Source organism: Falco peregrinus, chromosome 12, assembly GCF_023634155.1.
Source record: "Falco peregrinus isolate bFalPer1 chromosome 12, bFalPer1.pri, whole genome shotgun sequence".
In the NCBI taxonomy this organism is placed as follows: Eukaryota; Metazoa; Chordata; class Aves; order Falconiformes; family Falconidae; genus Falco; species Falco peregrinus.
In genome coordinates this window covers 3,227,092-3,239,100 of record NC_073732.1, presented here as the reverse complement: position 1 = coordinate 3,239,100, position 12,009 = coordinate 3,227,092, and the positions used below count along the sequence as shown (strand labels likewise).

The 12,009-nt window shown below is 69.6% G+C and overlaps 18 non-coding genes across 18 annotated transcripts; all 18 read left to right on the top strand.

The window, feature by feature from the left end:
* Positions 1-71: 71 nt before the first annotated feature.
* Positions 72-190, top strand: LOC129785446 (5S ribosomal RNA). The gene has a single exon (XR_008749523.1). It is a non-coding gene; the product is annotated as a 5S ribosomal RNA (ribosomal RNA).
* A 570-nt stretch (positions 191-760) lies between these two features.
* Positions 761-879, top strand: LOC129785445 (5S ribosomal RNA). The gene has a single exon (XR_008749522.1). It is a non-coding gene; the product is annotated as a 5S ribosomal RNA (ribosomal RNA).
* Positions 880-1,448: 569 nt separating this feature from the next.
* On the top strand, positions 1,449-1,567 carry LOC129785444 (5S ribosomal RNA). The gene has a single exon (XR_008749521.1). It is a non-coding gene; the product is annotated as a 5S ribosomal RNA (ribosomal RNA).
* A 420-nt stretch (positions 1,568-1,987) lies between these two features.
* LOC129785443 (5S ribosomal RNA) lies at positions 1,988-2,106 on the top strand. The gene has a single exon (XR_008749520.1). It is a non-coding gene; the product is annotated as a 5S ribosomal RNA (ribosomal RNA).
* Positions 2,107-2,676: 570 nt separating this feature from the next.
* On the top strand, positions 2,677-2,795 carry LOC129785442 (5S ribosomal RNA). The gene has a single exon (XR_008749519.1). It is a non-coding gene; the product is annotated as a 5S ribosomal RNA (ribosomal RNA).
* Positions 2,796-3,365: 570 nt separating this feature from the next.
* On the top strand, positions 3,366-3,484 carry LOC129785440 (5S ribosomal RNA). The gene has a single exon (XR_008749517.1). It is a non-coding gene; the product is annotated as a 5S ribosomal RNA (ribosomal RNA).
* A 571-nt stretch (positions 3,485-4,055) lies between these two features.
* LOC129785439 (5S ribosomal RNA) lies at positions 4,056-4,174 on the top strand. Its single transcript, XR_008749516.1, has one exon. It is a non-coding gene; the product is annotated as a 5S ribosomal RNA (ribosomal RNA).
* A 571-nt stretch (positions 4,175-4,745) lies between these two features.
* LOC129785438 (5S ribosomal RNA) lies at positions 4,746-4,864 on the top strand. The gene has a single exon (XR_008749515.1). It is a non-coding gene; the product is annotated as a 5S ribosomal RNA (ribosomal RNA).
* Positions 4,865-5,435: 571 nt separating this feature from the next.
* LOC129785437 (5S ribosomal RNA) lies at positions 5,436-5,554 on the top strand. The gene has a single exon (XR_008749514.1). It is a non-coding gene; the product is annotated as a 5S ribosomal RNA (ribosomal RNA).
* Positions 5,555-6,125: 571 nt separating this feature from the next.
* On the top strand, positions 6,126-6,244 carry LOC129785436 (5S ribosomal RNA). Its single transcript, XR_008749513.1, has one exon. It is a non-coding gene; the product is annotated as a 5S ribosomal RNA (ribosomal RNA).
* Positions 6,245-6,814: 570 nt separating this feature from the next.
* On the top strand, positions 6,815-6,933 carry LOC129785435 (5S ribosomal RNA). The gene has a single exon (XR_008749512.1). It is a non-coding gene; the product is annotated as a 5S ribosomal RNA (ribosomal RNA).
* A 570-nt stretch (positions 6,934-7,503) lies between these two features.
* On the top strand, positions 7,504-7,622 carry LOC129785434 (5S ribosomal RNA). The gene has a single exon (XR_008749511.1). It is a non-coding gene; the product is annotated as a 5S ribosomal RNA (ribosomal RNA).
* Positions 7,623-8,191: 569 nt separating this feature from the next.
* On the top strand, positions 8,192-8,310 carry LOC129785433 (5S ribosomal RNA). Its single transcript, XR_008749510.1, has one exon. It is a non-coding gene; the product is annotated as a 5S ribosomal RNA (ribosomal RNA).
* Positions 8,311-8,881: 571 nt separating this feature from the next.
* LOC129785432 (5S ribosomal RNA) lies at positions 8,882-9,000 on the top strand. Its single transcript, XR_008749509.1, has one exon. It is a non-coding gene; the product is annotated as a 5S ribosomal RNA (ribosomal RNA).
* Positions 9,001-9,570: 570 nt separating this feature from the next.
* On the top strand, positions 9,571-9,689 carry LOC129785431 (5S ribosomal RNA). Its single transcript, XR_008749508.1, has one exon. It is a non-coding gene; the product is annotated as a 5S ribosomal RNA (ribosomal RNA).
* Positions 9,690-10,258: 569 nt separating this feature from the next.
* On the top strand, positions 10,259-10,377 carry LOC129785429 (5S ribosomal RNA). The gene has a single exon (XR_008749506.1). It is a non-coding gene; the product is annotated as a 5S ribosomal RNA (ribosomal RNA).
* A 571-nt stretch (positions 10,378-10,948) lies between these two features.
* LOC129785428 (5S ribosomal RNA) lies at positions 10,949-11,067 on the top strand. The gene has a single exon (XR_008749505.1). It is a non-coding gene; the product is annotated as a 5S ribosomal RNA (ribosomal RNA).
* A 572-nt stretch (positions 11,068-11,639) lies between these two features.
* On the top strand, positions 11,640-11,758 carry LOC129785427 (5S ribosomal RNA). Its single transcript, XR_008749504.1, has one exon. It is a non-coding gene; the product is annotated as a 5S ribosomal RNA (ribosomal RNA).
* Positions 11,759-12,009: the final 251 nt, after the last annotated feature.

The following is a 12,009-nucleotide window of genomic DNA, read 5'->3' as shown; positions in this document are numbered from 1 at the left end:
GGGGGTGGCTGCAGGGTTGTGCGTGAGCGTGTGTGGCGTTTGTGGAGAGGGCTGCTGGCGGGAGAGGGGGTGCCTACGGCCATACCACCCTGAGAACGCCCGATCTCGTCTGATCTCGGAAGCTAAGCAGGGTCGGGCCCGGTTAGTACTTGGATGGGAGACCGCCTGGGAATACCGGGTGCTGTAGGCTTTTTACCGAGGGGCGCCTGCGGGAAGCCCCCCCCCTTTTGCGGCAGGGGCGTTGCGGAGGCTTGGGGGCCTTGCGCGTGAGCTGGTGCTGCTTGCGCGGGTCAGGCCGGTGGGGCGGGCGGGCGCGGTGGCGGCCTGCTGCCCCGCAGCCTCGTTGCGGAGGGCCGAAGCGTGGCGTGGGAGCGAGCGTGGCAGCTGCCTGTTGCGAGGGCTGCCGTTAGGTAGCGGGGGGGCCGCTGCGTTGCGGCCGGTAGGTGCAGGCGTTGTTGCGCGCGTGGTGCTGGTGGTTCAGGTGTGCGCGGGGATTGCCTGCTGCTGCCCTGCCCGGTGAGCGAGGAGGGCTGTAGGGCGGTGTGCGAGCAGGGTAGGTGTTTGTTGGCGCGGTCTGCATGGGCGCGGTGCGGGGCAGGTGCGTGCTGGGGGTAGTTGCGTGTGTTGCGTTGGGTGTTGGTTGTGTGTCGGGTGTGCGGGGTCGGTTGCGGGCGCCCTGCGTCGGGGTTGGGGGTGGCTGCAGGGTTGTGCGTGAGCGTGTGTGGCGTTTGTGGAGAGGGCTGCTGGCGGGAGAGGGGGTGCCTACGGCCATACCACCCTGAGAACGCCCGATCTCGTCTGATCTCGGAAGCTAAGCAGGGTCGGGCCCGGTTAGTACTTGGATGGGAGACCGCCTGGGAATACCGGGTGCTGTAGGCTTTTTACCGAGGGGCGCCTGCGGGAAGCCCCCCCCCTTTTGCGGCAGGGGCGTTGCGGAGGCTTGGGGGCCTTGCGCGTGAGCTGGTGCTGCTTGCGCGGGTCAGGCCGGTGGGGCGGGCGGGCGCGGTGGCGGCCTGCTGCCCCGCAGCCTCGTTGCGGAGGGCCGAAGCGTGGCGTGGGAGCGAGCGTGGCAGCTGCCTGTTGCGAGGGCTGCCGTTAGGTAGCGGGGGGCCGCTGCGTTGCGGCCGGTAGGTGCAGGCGTTGTTGCGCGCGTGGTGCTGGTGGTTCAGGTGTGCGCGGGGATTGCCTGCTGCTGCCCTGCCCGGTGAGCGAGGAGGGCTGTAGGGCGGTGTGCGAGCAGGGTAGGTGTTTGTTGGCGCGGTCTGCATGGGCGCGGTGCGGGGCAGGTGCGTGCTGGGGGTAGTTGCGTGTGTTGCGTTGGGTGTTGGTTGTGTGTCGGGTGTGCGGGGTCGGTTGCGGGCGCCCTGCGTCGGGGTTGGGGGTGGCTGCAGGGTTGTGCGTGAGCGTGTGTGGCGTTTGTGGAGAGGGCTGCTGGCGGGAGAGGGGGTGCCTACGGCCATACCACCCTGAGAACGCCCGATCTCGTCTGATCTCGGAAGCTAAGCAGGGTCGGGCCCGGTTAGTACTTGGATGGGAGACCGCCTGGGAATACCGGGTGCTGTAGGCTTTTTACCGAGGGGCGCCTAAGCGTGGCGTGGGAGCGAGCGTGGCAGCTGCCTGTTGCGAGGGCTGCCGTTAGGTAGCGGGGGGCCGTTGCGTTGCGGCCGGTAGGTGCAGGCGTTGTTGCGCGCGTGGTGCTGGTGGTTCAGGTGTGCGCGGGGATTGCCTGCTGCTGCCCTGCCCGGTGAACGAGGAGGGCTGTAGGGCGGTGTGCGAGCAGGGCAGGTGTTTGTGGCGCGGTCTGCATGGGCGCGGTGCGGGGCAGGTGCGTGCTGGGGGTAGTTGCGTGTGTTGCGTTGGGTGTTGGTTGTGTGTCGGGTGTGCGGGGTCGGTTGCGGGCGCCCTGCGTCGGGGTTGGGGGTGGCTGCAGGGTTGTGCGTGAGCGTGTGTGGCGTTTGTGGAGAGGGCTGCTGGCGGGAGAGGGGGTGCCTACGGCCATACCACCCTGAGAACGCCCGATCTCGTCTGATCTCGGAAGCTAAGCAGGGTCGGGCCCGGTTAGTACTTGGATGGGAGACCGCCTGGGAATACCGGGTGCTGTAGGCTTTTTACCGAGGGGCGCCTGCGGGAAGCCCCCCCCCCTTTTGCGGCAGGGGCGTTGCGGAGGCTTGGGGGCCTTGCGCGTGAGCTGGTGCTGCTTGCGCGGGTCAGGCCGGTGGGGCGGGCGGGCGCGGTGGCGGCCTGCTGCCCCGCAGCCTCGTTGCGGAGGGCCGAAGCGTGGCGTGGGAGCGAGCGTGGCAGCTGCCTGTTGCGAGGGCTGCCGTTAGGTAGCGGGGGGCCGTTGCGTTGCGGCCGGTAGGTGCAGGCGTTGTTGCGCGCGTGGTGCTGGTGGTTCAGGTGTGCGCGGGGATTGCCTGCTGCTGCCCTGCCCGGTGAGCGAGGAGGGCTGTAGGGCGGTGTGCGAGCAGGGTAGGTGTTTGTTGGCGCGGTCTGCATGGGCGCGGTGCGGGGCAGGTGCGTGCTGGGGGTAGTTGCGTGTGTTGCGTTGGGTGTTGGTTGTGTGTCGGGTGTGCGGGGTCGGTTGCGGGCGCCCTGCGTCGGGGTTAGGGGTGGCTGCAGGGTTGTGCGTGAGCGTGTGTGGCGTTTGTGGAGAGGGCTGCTGGCGGGAGAGGGGGTGCCTACGGCCATACCACCCTGAGAACGCCCGATCTCGTCTGATCTCGGAAGCTAAGCAGGGTCGGGCCCGGTTAGTACTTGGATGGGAGACCGCCTGGGAATACCGGGTGCTGTAGGCTTTTTACCGAGGGGCGCCTGCGGGAAGCCCCCCCCCCTTTTGCGGCAGGGGCGTTGCGGAGGCTTGGGGGCCTTGCGCGTGAGCTGGTGCTGCTTGCGCGGGTCAGGCCGGTGGGGCGGGCGGGCGCGGTGGCGGCCTGCTGCCCCGCAGCCTCGTTGCGGAGGGCCGAAGCGTGGCGTGGGAGCGAGCGTGGCAGCTGCCTGTTGCGAGGGCTGCCGTTAGGTAGCGGGGGGCCGTTGCGTTGCGGCCGGTAGGTGCAGGCGTTGTTGCGCGCGTGGTGCTGGTGGTTCAGGTGTGCGCGGGGATTGCCTGCTGCTGCCCTGCCCGGTGAGCGAGGAGGGCTGTAGGGCGGTGTGCGAGCAGGGTAGGTGTTTGTTGGCGCGGTCTGCATGGGCGCGGTGCGGGGCAGGTGCGTGCTGGGGGTAGTTGCGTGTGTTGCGTTGGGTGTTGGTTGTGTGTCGGGTGTGCGGGGTCGGTTGCGGGCGCCCTGCGTCGGGGTTGGGGGTGGCTGCAGGGTTGTGCGTGAGCGTGTGTGGCGTTTGTGGAGAGGGCTGCTGGCGGGAGAGGGGGTGCCTACGGCCATACCACCCTGAGAACGCCCGATCTCGTCTGATCTCGGAAGCTAAGCAGGGTCGGGCCCGGTTAGTACTTGGATGGGAGACCGCCTGGGAATACCGGGTGCTGTAGGCTTTTTACCGAGGGGCGCCTGCGGGAAGCCCCCCCCCCTTTTGCGGCAGGGGCGTTGCGGAGGCTTGGGGGCCTTGCGCGTGAGCTGGTGCTGCTTGCGCGGGTCAGGCCGGTGGGGCGGGCGGGCGCGGTGGCGGCCTGCTGCCCCGCAGCCTCGTTGCGGAGGGCCGAAGCGTGGCGTGGGAGCGAGCGTGGCAGCTGCCTGTTGCGAGGGCTGCCGTTAGGTAGCGGGGGGGCCGTTGCGTTGCGGCCGGTAGGTGCAGGCGTTGTTGCGCGCGTGGTGCTGGTGGTTCAGGTGTGCGCGGGGATTGCCTGCTGCTGCCCTGCCCGGTGAGCGAGGAGGGCTGTAGGGCGGTGTGCGAGCAGGGCAGGTGTTTGTTGGCGCGGTCTGCATGGGCGCGGTGCGGGGCAGGTGCGTGCTGGGGGTAGTTGCGTGTGTTGCGTTGGGTGTTGGTTGTGTGTCGGGTGTGCGGGGTCGGTTGCGGGCGCCCTGCGTCGGGGTTGGGGGTGGCTGCAGGGTTGTGCGTGAGCGTGTGTGGCGTTTGTGGAGAGGGCTGCTGGCGGGAGAGGGGGTGCCTACGGCCATACCACCCTGAGAACGCCCGATCTCGTCTGATCTCGGAAGCTAAGCAGGGTCGGGCCCGGTTAGTACTTGGATGGGAGACCGCCTGGGAATACCGGGTGCTGTAGGCTTTTTACCGAGGGGCGCCTGCGGGAAGCCCCCCCCCCTTTTGCGGCAGGGGCGTTGCGGAGGCTTGGGGGCCTTGCGCGTGAGCTGGTGCTGCTTGCGCGGGTCAGGCCGGTGGGGCGGGCGGGCGCGGTGGCGGCCTGCTGCCCCGCAGCCTCGTTGCGGAGGGCCGAAGCGTGGCGTGGGAGCGAGCGTGGCAGCTGCCTGTTGCGAGGGCTGCCGTTAGGTAGCGGGGGGGCCGTTGCGTTGCGGCCGGTAGGTGCAGGCGTTGTTGCGCGCGTGGTGCTGGTGGTTCAGGTGTGCGCGGGGATTGCCTGCTGCTGCCCTGCCCGGTGAGCGAGGAGGGCTGTAGGGCGGTGTGCGAGCAGGGTAGGTGTTTGTTGGCGCGGTCTGCATGGGCGCGGTGCGGGGCAGGTGCGTGCTGGGGGTAGTTGCGTGTGTTGCGTTGGGTGTTGGTTGTGTGTCGGGTGTGCGGGGTCGGTTGCGGGCGCCCTGCGTCGGGGTTGGGGGTGGCTGCAGGGTTGTGCGTGAGCGTGTGTGGCGTTTGTGGAGAGGGCTGCTGGCGGGAGAGGGGGTGCCTACGGCCATACCACCCTGAGAACGCCCGATCTCGTCTGATCTCGGAAGCTAAGCAGGGTCGGGCCCGGTTAGTACTTGGATGGGAGACCGCCTGGGAATACCGGGTGCTGTAGGCTTTTTACCGAGGGGCGCCTGCGGGAAGCCCCCCCCCCTTTTGCGGCAGGGGCGTTGCGGAGGCTTGGGGGCCTTGCGCGTGAGCTGGTGCTGCTTGCGCGGGTCAGGCCGGTGGGGCGGGGCGGGCGCGGTGGCGGCCTGCTGCCCCGCAGCCTCGTTGCGGAGGGCCGAAGCGTGGCGTGGGAGCGAGCGTGGCAGCTGCCTGTTGCGAGGGCTGCCGTTAGGTAGCGGGGGGCCGTTGCGTTGCGGCCGGTAGGTGCAGGCGTTGTTGCGCGCGTGGTGCTGGTGGTTCAGGTGTGCGCGGGGATTGCCTGCTGCTGCCCTGCCCGGTGAGCGAGGAGGGCTGTAGGGCGGTGTGCGAGCAGGGTAGGTGTTTGTTGGCGCGGTCTGCATGGGCGCGGTGCGGGGCAGGTGCGTGCTGGGGGTAGTTGCGTGTGTTGCGTTGGGTGTTGGTTGTGTGTCGGGTGTGCGGGGTCGGTTGCGGGCGCCCTGCGTCGGGGTTGGGGGTGGCTGCAGGGTTGTGCGTGAGCGTGTGTGGCGTTTGTGGAGAGGGCTGCTGGCGGGAGAGGGGGTGCCTACGGCCATACCACCCTGAGAACGCCCGATCTCGTCTGATCTCGGAAGCTAAGCAGGGTCGGGCCCGGTTAGTACTTGGATGGGAGACCGCCTGGGAATACCGGGTGCTGTAGGCTTTTTACCGAGGGGCGCCTGCGGGAAGCCCCCCCCCCTTTTGCGGCAGGGGCGTTGCGGAGGCTTGGGGGCCTTGCGCGTGAGCTGGTGCTGCTTGCGCGGGTCAGGCCGGTGGGGCGGGCGGGCGCGGGTGGCGGCCTGCTGCCCCGCAGCCTCGTTGCGGAGGGCCGAAGCGTGGCGTGGGAGCGAGCGTGGCAGCTGCCTGTTGCGAGGGCTGCCGTTAGGTAGCGGGGGGCCGTTGCGTTGCGGCCGGTAGGTGCAGGCGTTGTTGCGCGCGTGGTGCTGGTGGTTCAGGTGTGCGCGGGGATTGCCTGCTGCTGCCCTGCCCGGTGAGCGAGGAGGGCTGTAGGGCGGTGTGCGAGCAGGGTAGGTGTTTGTTGGCGCGGTCTGCATGGGCGCGGTGCGGGGCAGGTGCGTGCTGGGGGTAGTTGCGTGTGTTGCGTTGGGTGTTGGTTGTGTGTCGGGTGTGCGGGGTCGGTTGCGGGCGCCCTGCGTCGGGGTTGGGGGTGGCTGCAGGGTTGTGCGTGAGCGTGTGTGGCGTTTGTGGAGAGGGCTGCTGGCGGGAGAGGGGGTGCCTACGGCCATACCACCCTGAGAACGCCCGATCTCGTCTGATCTCGGAAGCTAAGCAGGGTCGGGCCCGGTTAGTACTTGGATGGGAGACCGCCTGGGAATACCGGGTGCTGTAGGCTTTTTACCGAGGGGCGCCTGCGGGAAGCCCCCCCCCTTTTGCGGCAGGGGCGTTGCGGAGGCTTGGGGGCCTTGCGCGTGAGCTGGTGCTGCTTGCGCGGGTCAGGCCGGTGGGGCGGGCGGGCGCGGTGGCGGCCTGCTGCCCCGCAGCCTCGTTGCGGAGGGCCGAAGCGTGGCGTGGGAGCGAGCGTGGCAGCTGCCTGTTGCGAGGGCTGCCGTTAGGTAGCGGGGGGGCCGTTGCGTTGCGGCCGGTAGGTGCAGGCGTTGTTGCGCGCGTGGTGCTGGTGGTTCAGGTGTGCGCGGGGATTGCCTGCTGCTGCCCTGCCCGGTGAGCGAGGAGGGCTGTAGGGCGGTGTGCGAGCAGGGTAGGTGTTTGTTGGCGCGGTCTGCATGGGCGCGGTGCGGGGCAGGTGCGTGCTGGGGGTAGTTGCGTGTGTTGCGTTGGGTGTTGGTTGTGTGTCGGGTGTGCGGGGTCGGTTGCGGGCGCCCTGCGTCGGGGTTGGGGGTGGCTGCAGGGTTGTGCGTGAGCGTGTGTGGCGTTTGTGGAGAGGGCTGCTGGGGGGAGAGGGGGTGCCTACGGCCATACCACCCTGAGAACGCCCGATCTCGTCTGATCTCGGAAGCTAAGCAGGGTCGGGCCCGGTTAGTACTTGGATGGGAGACCGCCTGGGAATACCGGGTGCTGTAGGCTTTTTACCGAGGGGCGCCTGCGGGAAGCCCCCCCCCTTTTGCGGCAGGGGCGTTGCGGAGGCTTGGGGGCCTTGCGCGTGAGCTGGTGCTGCTTGCGCGGGTCAGGCCGGTGGGGCGGGCGGGCGCGGTGGCGGCCTGCTGCCCCGCAGCCTCGTTGCGGAGGGCCGAAGCGTGGCGTGGGAGCGAGCGTGGCAGCTGCCTGTTGCGAGGGCTGCCGTTAGGTAGCGGGGGGGCCGTTGCGTTGCGGCCGGTAGGTGCAGGCGTTGTTGCGCGCGTGGTGCTGGTGGTTCAGGTGTGCGCGGGGATTGCCTGCTGCTGCCCTGCCCGGTGAGCGAGGAGGGCTGTAGGGCGGTGTGCGAGCAGGGCAGGTGTTTGTTGGCGCGGTCTGCATGGGCGCGGTGCGGGGCAGGTGCGTGCTGGGGGTAGTTGCGTGTGTTGCGTTGGGTGTTGGTTGTGTGTCGGGTGTGCGGGGTCGGTTGCGGGCGCCCTGCGTCGGGGTTGGGGGTGGCTGCAGGGTTGTGCGTGAGCGTGTGTGGCGTTTGTGGAGAGGGCTGCTGGCGGGAGAGGGGGTGCCTACGGCCATACCACCCTGAGAACGCCCGATCTCGTCTGATCTCGGAAGCTAAGCAGGGTCGGGCCCGGTTAGTACTTGGATGGGAGACCGCCTGGGAATACCGGGTGCTGTAGGCTTTTTACCGAGGGGCGCCTGCGGGAAGCCCCCCCCCTTTTGCGGCAGGGGCGTTGCGGAGGCTTGGGGGCCTTGCGCGTGAGCTGGTGCTGCTTGCGCGGGTCAGGCCGGTGGGGCGGGCGGGCGCGGTGGCGGCCTGCTGCCCCGCAGCCTCGTTGCGGAGGGCCGAAGCGTGGCGTGGGAGCGAGCGTGGCAGCTGCCTGTTGCGAGGGCTGCCGTTAGGTAGCGGGGGGCCGTTGCGTTGCGGCCGGTAGGTGCAGGCGTTGTTGCGCGCGTGGTGCTGGTGGTTCAGGTGTGCGCGGGGATTGCCTGCTGCTGCCCTGCCCGGTGAGCGAGGAGGGCTGTAGGGCGGTGTGCGAGCAGGGTAGGTGTTTGTTGGCGCGGTCTGCATGGGCGCGGTGCGGGGCAGGTGCGTGCTGGGGGTAGTTGCGTGTGTTGCGTTGGGTGTTGGTTGTGTGTCGGGTGTGCGGGGTCGGTTGCGGGCGCCCTGCGTCGGGGTTGGGGGTGGCTGCAGGGTTGTGCGTGAGCGTGTGTGGCGTTTGTGGAGAGGGCTGCTGGCGGGAGAGGGGGTGCCTACGGCCATACCACCCTGAGAACGCCCGATCTCGTCTGATCTCGGAAGCTAAGCAGGGTCGGGCCCGGTTAGTACTTGGATGGGAGACCGCCTGGGAATACCGGGTGCTGTAGGCTTTTTACCGAGGGGCGCCTGCGGGAAGCCCCCCCCCCTTTTGCGGCAGGGGCGTTGCGGAGGCTTGGGGGCCTTGCGCGTGAGCTGGTGCTGCTTGCGCGGGTCAGGCCGGTGGGGCGGGCGGGCGCGGGTGGCGGCCTGCTGCCCCGCAGCCTCGTTGCGGAGGGCCGAAGCGTGGCGTGGGAGCGAGCGTGGCAGCTGCCTGTTGCGAGGGCTGCCGTTAGGTAGCGGGGGGCCGTTGCGTTGCGGCCGGTAGGTGCAGGCGTTGTTGCGCGCGTGGTGCTGGTGGTTCAGGTGTGCGCGGGGATTGCCTGCTGCTGCCCTGCCCGGTGAGCGAGGAGGGCTGTAGGGCGGTGTGCGAGCAGGGTAGGTGTTTGTTGGCGCGGTCTGCATGGGCGCGGTGCGGGGCAGGTGCGTGCTGGGGGTAGTTGCGTGTGTTGCGTTGGGTGTTGGTTGTGTGTCGGGTGTGCGGGGTCGGTTGCGGGCGCCCTGCGTCGGGGTTGGGGGTGGCTGCAGGGTTGTGCGTGAGCGTGTGTGGCGTTTGTGGAGAGGGCTGCTGGCGGGAGAGGGGGTGCCTACGGCCATACCACCCTGAGAACGCCCGATCTCGTCTGATCTCGGAAGCTAAGCAGGGTCGGGCCCGGTTAGTACTTGGATGGGAGACCGCCTGGGAATACCGGGTGCTGTAGGCTTTTTACCGAGGGGCGCCTGCGGGAAGCCCCCCCCCCTTTTGCGGCAGGGGCGTTGCGGAGGCTTGGGGGCCTTGCGCGTGAGCTGGTGCTGCTTGCGCGGGTCAGGCCGGTGGGGCGGGCGGGCGCGGTGGCGGCCTGCTGCCCCGCAGCCTCGTTGCGGAGGGCCGAAGCGTGGCGTGGGAGCGAGCGTGGCAGCTGCCTGTTGCGAGGGCTGCCGTTAGGTAGCGGGGGGCCGTTGCGTTGCGGCCGGTAGGTGCAGGCGTTGTTGCGCGCGTGGTGCTGGTGGTTCAGGTGTGCGCGGGGATTGCCTGCTGCTGCCCTGCCCGGTGAGCGAGGAGGGCTGTAGGGCGGTGTGCGAGCAGGGTAGGTGTTTGTTGGCGCGGTCTGCATGGGCGCGGTGCGGGGCAGGTGCGTGCTGGGGGTAGTTGCGTGTGTTGCGTTGGGTGTTGGTTGTGTGTCGGGTGTGCGGGGTCGGTTGCGGGCGCCCTGCGTCGGGGTTGGGGGTGGCTGCAGGGTTGTGCGTGAGCGTGTGTGGCGTTTGTGGAGAGGGCTGCTGGCGGGAGAGGGGGTGCCTACGGCCATACCACCCTGAGAACGCCCGATCTCGTCTGATCTCGGAAGCTAAGCAGGGTCGGGCCCGGTTAGTACTTGGATGGGAGACCGCCTGGGAATACCGGGTGCTGTAGGCTTTTTACCGAGGGGCGCCTGCGGGAAGCCCCCCCCCTTTTGCGGCAGGGGCGTTGCGGAGGCTTGGGGGCCTTGCGCGTGAGCTGGTGCTGCTTGCGCGGGTCAGGCCGGTGGGGCGGGCGGGCGCGGTGGCGGCCTGCTGCCCCGCAGCCTCGTTGCGGAGGGCCGAAGCGTGGCGTGGGAGCGAGCGTGGCAGCTGCCTGTTGCGAGGGCTGCCGTTAGGTAGCGGGGGGCCGTTGCGTTGCGGCCGGTAGGTGCAGGCGTTGTTGCGCGCGTGGTGCTGGTGGTTCAGGTGTGCGCGGGGATTGCCTGCTGCTGCCCTGCCCGGTGAGCGAGGAGGGCTGTAGGGCGGTGTGCGAGCAGGGTAGGTGTTTGTTGGCGCGGTCTGCATGGGCGCGGTGCGGGGCAGGTGCGTGCTGGGGGTAGTTGCGTGTGTTGCGTTGGGTGTTGGTTGTGTGTCGGGTGTGCGGGGTCGGTTGCGGGCGCCCTGCGTCGGGGTTGGGGGTGGCTGCAGGGTTGTGCGTGAGCGTGTGTGGCGTTTGTGGAGAGGGCTGCTGGGGGGAGAGGGGGTGCCTACGGCCATACCACCCTGAGAACGCCCGATCTCGTCTGATCTCGGAAGCTAAGCAGGGTCGGGCCCGGTTAGTACTTGGATGGGAGACCGCCTGGGAATACCGGGTGCTGTAGGCTTTTTACCGAGGGGCGCCTGCGGGAAGCCCCCCCCCTTTTGCGGCAGGGGCGTTGCGGAGGCTTGGGGGCCTTGCGCGTGAGCTGGTGCTGCTTGCGCGGGTCAGGCCGGTGGGGCGGGCGGGCGCGGGTGGCGGCCTGCTGCCCCGCAGCCTCGTTGCGGAGGGCCGAAGCGTGGCGTGGGAGCGAGCGTGGCAGCTGCCTGTTGCGAGGGCTGCCGTTAGGTAGCGGGGGGGCCGTTGCGTTGCGGCCGGTAGGTGCAGGCGTTGTTGCGCGCGTGGTGCTGGTGGTTCAGGTGTGCGCGGGGATTGCCTGCTGCTGCCCTGCCCGGTGAGCGAGGAGGGCTGTAGGGCGGTGTGCGAGCAGGGCAGGTGTTTGTTGGCGCGGTCTGCATGGGCGCGGTGCGGGGCAGGTGCGTGCTGGGGGTAGTTGCGTGTGTTGCGTTGGGTGTTGGTTGTGTGTCGGGTGTGCGGGGTCGGTTGCGGGCGCCCTGCGTCGGGGTTGGGGGTGGCTGCAGGGTTGTGCGTGAGCGTGTGTGGCGTTTGTGGAGAGGGCTGCTGGCGGGAGAGGGGGTGCCTACGGCCATACCACCCTGAGAACGCCCGATCTCGTCTGATCTCGGAAGCTAAGCAGGGTCGGGCCCGGTTAGTACTTGGATGGGAGACCGCCTGGGAATACCGGGTGCTGTAGGCTTTTTACCGAGGGGCGCCTGCGGGAAGCCCCCCCCCTTTTGCGGCAGGGGCGTTGCGGAGGCTTGGGGGCCTTGCGCGTGAGCTGGTGCTGCTTGCGCGGGTCAGGCCGGTGGGGCGGGCGGGGCGCGGGTGGCGGCCTGCTGCCCCGCAGCCTCGTTGCGGAGGGCCGAAGCGTGGCGTGGGAGCGAGCGTGGCAGCTGCCTGTTGCGAGGGCTGCCGTTAGGTAGCGGGGGGGCCGTTGCGTTGCGGCCGGTAGGTGCAGGCGTTGTTGCGCGCGTGGTGCTGGTGGTTCAGGTGTGCGCGGGGATTGCCTGCTGCTGCCCTGCCCGGTGAGCGAGGAGGGCTGTAGGGCGGTGTGCGAGCAGGGTAGGTGTTTGTTGGCGCGGTCTGCATGGGCGCGGTGCGGGGCAGGTGCGTGCTGGGGGTAGTTGCGTGTGTTGCGTTGGGTGTTGGTTGTGTGTCGGGTGTGCGGGGTCGGTTGCGGGCGCCCTGCGTCGGGGTTGGGGGTGGCTGCAGGGTTGTGCGTGAGCGTGTGTGGCGTTTGTGGAGAGGGCTGCTGGCGGGAGAGGGGGTGCCTACGGCCATACCACCCTGAGAACGCCCGATCTCGTCTGATCTCGGAAGCTAAGCAGGGTCGGGCCCGGTTAGTACTTGGATGGGAGACCGCCTGGGAATACCGGGTGCTGTAGGCTTTTTACCGAGGGGCGCCTGCGGGAAGCCCCCCCCCTTTTGCGGCAGGGGCGTTGCGGAGGCTTGGGGGCCTTGCGCGTGAGCTGGTGCTGCTTGCGCGGGTCAGGCCGGTGGGGCGGGCGGGCGCGGTGGCGGCCTGCTGCCCCGCAGCCTCGTTGCGGAGGGCCGAAGCGTGGCGTGGGAGCGAGCGTGGCAGCTGCCTGTTGCGAGGGCTGCCGTTAGGTAGCGGGGGGCCGTTGCGTTGCGGCCGGTA